The 9,298-nt window shown below is 39.4% G+C and overlaps 1 protein-coding gene across 2 annotated transcripts in view; it reads right to left on the bottom strand.

The window, feature by feature from the left end:
• Positions 1 to 5,733, bottom strand: part of LOC107263639 — a gene marked incomplete at its 5' end in the record, with an annotated part of 118,119 nt that extends 112,386 nt beyond the window's left edge. The window contains 1 exon segment of one of the 2 annotated variants that reach the window (XM_015731068.2): positions 5,174 to 5,733. 2 annotated transcript variants of the gene reach the window in all.
• Between the last annotated feature and the right edge of the window lie 3,565 nt (positions 5,734 to 9,298).

The following is a 9,298-nucleotide window of genomic DNA, read 5'->3' as shown; positions in this document are numbered from 1 at the left end:
GGGGGGGGGGTGAATTTGAAAGAGGGAGGGAGAGAGAGAGAGAGAGAGAGAGAGACCGCAAACAATTTTGAGTCCCAGCGGTGATTTTCGCTTTCCAGTTCACATTATCATTTGCATACACGGAGGGGCAAACGCTGTGAGCTGATGCTGGAAACTCGCCAGAAGATCTTATCTCGATAACCGAGCGAAAATTCTTCGCCGATGATAATAACAATAATGTTATCTTATTTTCTCATTTTTTTATATTCCCCGATGATCCTGAGGCAGCGTAAACTGGAAGGTCGAGGCGACGAAGAAGAAGGGATGATTGGGGTGTCATATTCGATACATAAGAGAAGAAGAAAAAAAGCAAAGCAATCTATATGGATAACGCGCCAAGAACACACAATCGCTGAACGTAACGCAACAGCCTCTAGAACGTGTCTGTGTTGCCGGTAAATGAAAATATAAAAAAGAAAGAAAACAAGGTTCATCCGCCGCAGACCATTAAATCCCTTTAGCTCGTGGATGAAATCCGATCGATCCTTCCACCACGTGAACCTCTCGATAGAACAAAAAGTGATTCGAACGAAATGTCGCTAGCGCGAGGGCGGATATCCTGCGGCAGGATTAACGTTTGCGTAAACACGGCCGATAGGCGTGCCCGTGGTGCCGCATTGAAATCAGTGCGCGCGAGCGGTGAGTTTCGAGCGAATTCGAAAAAAAAAAAAAAAAAAAAAAAAAAAAAAAAAAAAAAAAAAAAAAAAAAAAAAAAAAAAAAAAAAAAGCATTAAACCTCCGAAACCGCAGACTCCTGAGATTCATCGTCGGGTTTTACGTGAAATTCGGCCAACCGGAAATAACTGGAATCGGTATATCAGAGGCACCAGGAGAGCACCCAGAGCGCTACGTACCCCCGATCTAAGTACATCCGGACAGAAAGTATGACTCATAGGGTAATAATGTCCAAGAAAGAAAAGAGTTTGCAAGTGGGTCGAACCACGTATGCCAACTCGAGTGGTATCCTCTACTATAGGTCGCAGCACATGCGCTCTTAATGCATACGTCTTCGACTGCCGACTTTACGCTACATTTACATATTACGTAAGTCCGAGAGAGTCACTATCGATCCACCATGCGACTTTCGTTATCGGCGATCCCCTAAAAACGACACTCCTGCATCCCGTTCGTCCCGTTATACCTTTGTGCCTTTATTTACATTCGCAAACCTAATTTGTCCATAAGTATTTTCACGTGAGCGACCCCTCTTCGCTCGAGATTCCGAAACGATCCAATTACGCGGGCAAAAAAAAACAATCTCAAAAATAGCACCGACCGGACAAAAATAATGCCCGATTAGAGCGACTTTACGTAACAAGACGAAAACATTAATAAACAAGACAAGCGACACCACTGACGTTAAATACTGGTATATATTTGAGAGAAACGAATTTCCATAAAGAGTCTAACAAACTGATCACCAAACTCATAGCAGGATAACTTAAATTTCCTTTTACCCGTATAAATAAACTTTTACGTAGATCGGAAGAAGAAAATATCTATTCTGAAGTCAGCCATAATCGCGTTTTACGAATTTACGTTGCGTACAAAAGAAACTTCCTTCCGTGTAGTTCTGTCATTTGTGGTCGGATCCTAATTCGACCTTTGACAGATCGACCCCATTCTGAAAGCTTGTTCGCAGTGTACCGTGGGACGGACAATTACGCGAACTATTGGATACGCGTTTCAAGTGAATCGCACAGGGAACAATTGCGCGGAAGGATGTTCCCCGGTACGAAAGGCTATAGGTCCACGTTGTGGACGTATAGACACGTCACGTGTAGCTGTACGGCCTCCTATCCTACGTCACAAGACACACAAAGCCGCTGTGCAGCAGACCAACAACGTGGATACGCGGAAAGTAGCGTGCATTATTAATCGGAGTATACGTGTCCGGCGTTGTTTCGTCGAGAAAGTGAAGAAGGTAAAGAACGTTAAAAGAGGCAGACAATATCGTGGGAGAAAAAATTTTTTTTTAATTTCAATCCATGCAATTTCAATTTTTCGCAAAAAAACAAATATACGTGACGATAATAAGAGAAATCGAAAAAATATTGAGCAATCATCAATACACGAAATAATGTGATATTTAATCAACGTAATTGTTAACGACAGTCTCCATTTGTCTCAGGCACCTGATACTCGTATATCCCTAAACGAAATGATAAAGTATCAGAGATGTCTCGGAGGAGTCTCGCATGTGTCCCTCGATCAGTCTGATACTCGGAAGTATCTGACGATAAAGGATCCGTTTGTCGCGTAAAGCGATTTGACCAGGACCATAAGAAGATTTCGATGAGACGAAAATCAACTCGGACTCGATTAATACTGAATTGATATCAAAAGTACTTGATCGAAATTGAAGAATCGTACGCCAGACTGTTCCGAGATATCACTGATACGTTATCATTTCTTCGCGGATAGATACACCACTGCAGATAATTGCAAAACAAAAGTTAGCCTCAGCGCACCGTAAACACAGCGAATCTGTTACTGATCCCATTTATAGATTTCCCGCAAGTAATCTTATCAGGGCCTATGACATCGTGGAAGTCGATAACACCGAAAGCGTCGGACTTTATCGTGTAAATAATTTTTCGTTTGCATGCGACTTTCTAGTAGTATTTTACCTGACGAGATAATACTACAAAAAAATTATGACTATCTGATTTGGAAATAATAATAATTCGGACAGAAAACCTTTTTCGTGTTAAATAAGAATACAACAGAAAACATCAATCTTGGACACAATTAGGTACGTTACACGTGTGTTGCATGGTATACAGCTATATATTGTACAGGCATGTATACGACGATCGAATTGCTACCGATACTCATCGCTCAATTTATATATTTTTTTCGATTTTCTACCTTCTACTTGTTCACCGCAGAAAAATCATTAGTCGAACCCGTCTGACGTTAATTCCTTGGCAAAACGACGGACACGAGCGAAAAGGATTTTAAATGAATTACGGCACTGGCGTAGGAGCATCGCGATGCGTTGCTTGGGGAACGAAAAACGTTAGAGAGAAAAGGTGCGTTTTAAAAGCGGTCAAATGCGCCATACGTGTCAGAAGTATAGGCACTATAGCTATACGTACTAAATGAGAACGAGAACTGTTCTCGAGTCATTAGCAGCTTTGCGTTAGTTCTTGCGCAGCATTTCCAGACGGGAAGAACTGCAAAGGTTCGTACGCGATACCGAAGAGACATGGTGGAACTTTATTATATCGTATAAAAGCAACTAGACCCTTCGAAATTAATTATAGGGAGATGCAAAATTTTATAGAAAATTCAGAAGCCGAGTCCACTTTTGCTATCGTATTACGTATTTCGACGTTAGGTTAGGTCAATTTCGCGGGAGGATGTAGAGCCAAGAAAATTAATTTCAATTATCGCTTTATCCTTAGGACGTCTAAGGCGTTCGATATGTTCTAGGAATGCACGTGTAAATGCATTCCGTGATATGAGGAAGAGGGGGGAGGAAGGGGAATTTACTTGATGCATTTCGAAAAGAGTCGTAGAACTAATAAAGAGATCGAATTTTTGTCATTGTCGCAGAATTAATTTTAGCACGTTGCTCTTTGCTAATTGAGACGAAGATTAGATTCTGCGAGAGCTACATTACAGCGTATCGATTAACGTTGTATGTGCAAAGAAAATAACACTGAAAATATTTATTCGAAGCCTCGAGAAAACTAATGTTAGAATATCGTGCGATCGAATATCTTATATTGTCGAGACTGATTTCGTCATTTTTTCTATCTCTCTCAAGTCTCCCTGTTTGTCATCTGCCTCCCTTCCGTCCGTGATCTTTTCAGTAATTTTGTAAACGCGACGACGCCAAGAGCGCCAGGTGTTATGCGAGCCGGTCGTTTAGGATTTAACAAAAGTCTAGCGGGATTGCAAAAAAAAGATATACCAGAGAGAAAGACTGAGTGAAGGAAAAAAGGAGGAAAGATCTGAAGCAGTTTATTTTCGACCTGAATCCTTCGTGGAGATTGGCTTCTTTCTTCATGGAAACCGTAGAGAAACCGAAGATGACACGAGGCACGAAAATCATCCTGCTTGATCTTAGGGCGCTCGTAGTGGGTAGCCATGCGATTTATTTACACAGGTTGCCGGGGATCCCTTGAAATTCAAAATACCCAACCGGTGTATAAAGGAATTCATTCGATTCACGTCGGGCTCTTTCAGATTTGGTTACGGTTATGTAAATGATTATGTCGTTACTCACTATAATAACGAACGGCCTGACCTTTTACTTCTGCTCTGAGAAACGCATGGCTATACGAATCCTTCGTAAGGATTTTTCAGTAGTTTTATTTCATTGATTCACTGCCCGCCGTGAAATTCGCAAAATATTACTTGATCAGAGAAACCCAACTGCGGCTTCTTGCTACAACTTTGGCGATAACGTGTCATGTAATACTTATCGAGATACATTTATTGCAACGCAATCAGATTATTTTTTTTATAGGAGAATCGCCTAATGCCGTGTCCTCTGAACATGGTCTCCCTTCTTGTTTTATTCTATAATGTAATAAGTACATTCCGGTTTTAAAAGCCCAGTAAAATAATTTGATATATTATGTTGAACCTGATTAACAGGAAAGTAGCGGCGTCGTTCTTATTGTATTTATATGCATTTGCCATTACACTTTTTACGCTTTTTATAGACTGGTGGTAATCGGACATTTGCTTCGGGAACGAAATTATCATCGTGCGATCCAATCTCAGAATGCACAAAGTTCCGTGTTTATTTCTTAACTTTGCTAGGAAAGTGAAATGTCGCTAACTGTCAACGCTTGAAATTAAAAAAAAAAAAAAAAAAAAAAAAAAAAAAAAAAAAAAAAAAAAAAAAAAAAAAAAAAAAAAAAAAAAACAACGTAATGACGCGACTCGTTGGGGAAGTAATCAGATCGACGTAAGAAGCAAGGCGAAAGATAGAGAAAAGTATGGAAGTTGAATATTTCAAGTGAAATAATGGCAATTGTATAACGAGGATACAATCAGTCAATTGACGTAAAAACAAAATGTGCCAAAAGCACAATCACTTTACTTTGCAAGAATTTATTGATTAGACGAGAAAGAAGAGCTAAAGGCCATCACGGTATTTTATATTGCTACTGACCTTGACAGATGATTTGAGATGGTGACCGGGTTGGCGAAGAAAAAAAATAGCCTTGCTAAGAGACACAATCACATAATGCACTGGCACTTACACTGCACTGTTAACACATAAATGTGAGTGGATGCGGAAATGGGAAGTCTCGGGGGTTGAAGAGAGAAATTAAGGTATCACTATTAAAGGGAGTACAAGTTTCGAATGCGCGTACGCGGAAATTCAGTCTCCCTCTCGAATTCACTCGAGCGCGTTCGACACCTGTCAAAGGAGTAAGCAGCAGAAGCGGCTGCAGATTTTCTGATGGAAAAAGTCGAACAGTCGTTATTTAGTTGACAGACATCTCCTTCCGTCCTAAAAGTATTGCTTTTTTCTCGGCATAATATGAAGCTTCAATGCCTCTTCCGGGTTTCCATGGACAGAGCAACGCGCGCACGTTTGCACTGTCAGTAGTCGAAGCGAACTCACCGAGCGTCGTACCGAATGGGCTTGGTAACAATGGCGTCCGCGAGAGCAACAAACGTAACGCAGGAAAAACGCACACCACCTCTGCACTGCGCGAGCGTACATTCGACTCTGCAGGCAGAACAGTTTCACCAGTGAGGGCTCTATGGAATAGTATATGGTGGGGATGCAGCCGATGATTCCTACGGTGGGGAGAACCGCTAAAAATGAAGTGGGGGTACTAGCACCATAGGGGAAGAGCATCGCTCGATCACTGCCGCAGAGAATGCTTCGGCTGTTTCCGTGAAACGTCGTAGGGATACTCCTAGCAGTGGGGTTTATGCACTATACCGTAAAGAGGGGATATGGCACGTGCGCTCAGTGATGCTGCTGCTATCTGTCGGAAGCCGCAAGAAACACAACATTCGTTCGTCTGGCGGCATCGTTGTAAAACATTTTCATGTTATTTTATGGGTAAATATGTGTTATTTCTAGCCTTTTATATTTATTTAAATACAATACTTAAATATGGTACAAATAACCTTTTAATAATATAAGCCGTTTTCTTTAAGAGTTTTTAAATCAGAATTTGGCGACAAGTGTGATTATACGAAAAGGAAGAGAAACAACTTGACACTAAAATTAAAAGGTTCGTGAACATAACCATTCGTAATTAATATTTTTAATATGGTACGCACAATAAATTAGTTATCCACTGTGCACCCACTTTACAAATATTTATACGATTAAGCAATTTCATATCAAGTACTAGACGACTGCGTATGAAAAATTTATTAACGTCAACTGACTTGATACCGTGCTTATATTTACTTACTGATGCACTGTCTTTGACAAACTAACTTTTCATTTTTAATCGTTGTTCCAACATTCTACAATACGGAGTCGCTGAATTTTTTTGACTAGAGCTACGCTATACGCACTATAGTATAAGACTCTACCAAGGATACGTTCCGAATTCGACTGTCAGTACTACGAGTATCGTCGCATCCCTGTTTATTTACATGTAACTGAGTGAGACACAACCATACTCGCGGTACTGGCAGTGAGTCTCAGAACGTATCTCAAGCCTCTTGATGCATTGTTGGATTATTTTATCATTATTTCACCAAAGATATCCACTGTATACTGTTCATAATGTGCAATACGTAATATGTCGTTGTTTCAATATAGTATCAGTTCGGCAAACCCCTTTTGCCTCTTCAATGGAATTGGCGTATAACGAATACCAAGGTAACTGCTGCTGCTCCAAAGAACATTATATTGACATGCATTAACGAGCTAATTTACTGCCAGCAAATTCAAAAAAGTTCAGACACCGTACGACACGGTGCTGATACTCTTTCGCCTATCTAAAATTGAAAGACTGTTTCTAACCTACAAATTTTCAAGTACGACATTTCACGATACTTTTGGCGATACCGTATTGCTGGAAACATACAAATTCGAGAGATACTTTGAACTTTGTTAAACGGATTATATAATTAATAAGCTACGTACTGCGTAGTATATATACATTGAAGTAATCAAAATATTGCTCCAAGGAGAAATTTCAGTTTCGTTATCTGTTTTGTAAAATGATGTTAAACGTTGACGACGTAAGAAACAAAAGAAATAATAAAATAATTTCTGAAAAGATATGACTGGAAATATGGTAGCTTCCTTTTGACCTGTTCCGCACGTAACGCTAAAGATGCTTTTCACAAATACCGTAACAAATTTCAGTGTACATTGTATACCATGTAAAAGCTGAAATGGCGATTTCAACCCCTAAAGCTTTCGATAGGCACCCTTAATCCCTGTATAATTTCTCTGAAAATCGATCAGAGACACGTTAGCAGTCGGTGAGCAACATTCATTCAGGCAGGCAACACTTAAAGATTGGAAAATCAATACGGCCAGTATACTTAACCACAGTAAAATATGAACATGCCAATTAAATGATTAAGCGACGATTATAACGGTAACCATGTATTAAGGAATTACAGTAACTTTTTTACCTCGGTCGAATCAATCCAATTTAATCATATAAAATCGATTGACTAATACTAAGAAAAAATCCTTGGACGATATTGACGAATCTTAAGTATCAATTAGTAATAGCTTTTATTTACAGTACGTTGAAATCTGAGACAATCCAACAGAATTTTTTTCAAACGAAAAACTAAATTGCCCGATCACCATCTGTGTTAACGGATATGAAATTTTCAAAATGTCAAAAAAACATTTAACTTTGTCAAAAACAGTCCAATTTCACCAGGGTCTTGCATTCACTTTTTTTTTTTAATTTCATGAAATGCAGATATACACCATGTGCGTACAGTAGTGGTACAGGGGCGTAGCTTTGAATGCAAATAGAACGTCGCGACGCCTCATTAAAAGCGACGAGCGACGTCGGCACGCGTCCCAGACGAGAACGAGGTCCAAAAAACAGAACAAACTCGCCTTAAGGCCTCGTATATTCTTCGGAAGAGACAAGATGGTGTCTGCGATAGGACTGCACTCTGTCTGAATTTCTATCACAGTCTGAATTCTCGCGCGTATAACGGCCAAAATTAATTATGACCGCAAAACCATAAAGATAGAGAGCCAAGATTTTGAATTGCATCTTTGACATAATGATCTCGAGAATTAGCCAATTACTCGTGGTCGATGAGATCAGTGCGTATTTTCTTTTCATATGCAATTCATAAGTTATTTATATCCATTATTCGTATACGAATAGAAATTTAAGAAAAAAAGATGTAAACAAAATTTTCGAAAAATATAAATTTTTCATTATTATACAATTTACATAAATTGTTTTTAATTTATACCGTGATTGGTTCTACAGATGAAAGTAATGCTTTTGTGCGTATCTCTTGTTTACGTGATGGTTGGTAATATGAAATTGAATGTGCAGCTATTGGTACGAACGGTTCCGCCTAACGTCACATGCCAGAGTATTAATGCTCCGACATGCTAAATCGATGCGGTTTGATTGACGAACTTCGGGATAACGAATAACTAGGATCATTCCTGGTTCACCGAAATCAGAAGCGGCCGCCTGAAATCTCATGGCCGCAGGCGAAACATTAAATATGGAGAACGATCTCTGTGGTGTTTGTCATTCCAGAACAGGATTGGCTATAGCACTGAGATATTGATGAAGGGAATCAAATACGTACAACGGAGTCTGGATAACTCGCGAGATGGTAAATCGCCCGATAAAATCCACAGTTGCGGGATACATTGATCTTTCGGTTATATGGTATAACTATGCTACTTAACGAAATTCTTCTGTCTTTCGTGTTCCGCTACGTTTACAAAATCCCGTAGCACTTCGCGGCGAGGGATAACCCACTTGTTTAAACGTCATTGTTATTCGAGAGAAATGAGCAAAGAACCTTAGGTATTCTAGAACTGTGCTATTTCGAAAAAAGATTTGAAATAGAAATATTTTACAATATTTTTACGTTGTTTACTCAATCGACGATTTTTCTTCATTCTATTAAGTATAAATCCTATTTTTCTACTAACACAAATGTCATATGTAAACATTGTTCGAAAACTCAAATATCGGACATGTCTATATTATTGCTGACTCGTGTCACTAATGAGCTCAAGCATATGACATACGTGGCCAATGAGTATGATCTTTGATATGAGCTCATAATTTCTTGATTTCCCAAT

The sequence above is a fragment of the Cephus cinctus genome, unplaced genomic scaffold (assembly GCF_000341935.2).
Source record: "Cephus cinctus unplaced genomic scaffold, Ccin1 Ccin1_scaffold0160, whole genome shotgun sequence".
Taxonomy (NCBI): Eukaryota; Metazoa; Arthropoda; class Insecta; order Hymenoptera; family Cephidae; genus Cephus; species Cephus cinctus.
Note: the sequence above shows the minus strand (reverse complement) of the source record. Positions and strands in the feature narration are given on the sequence as shown.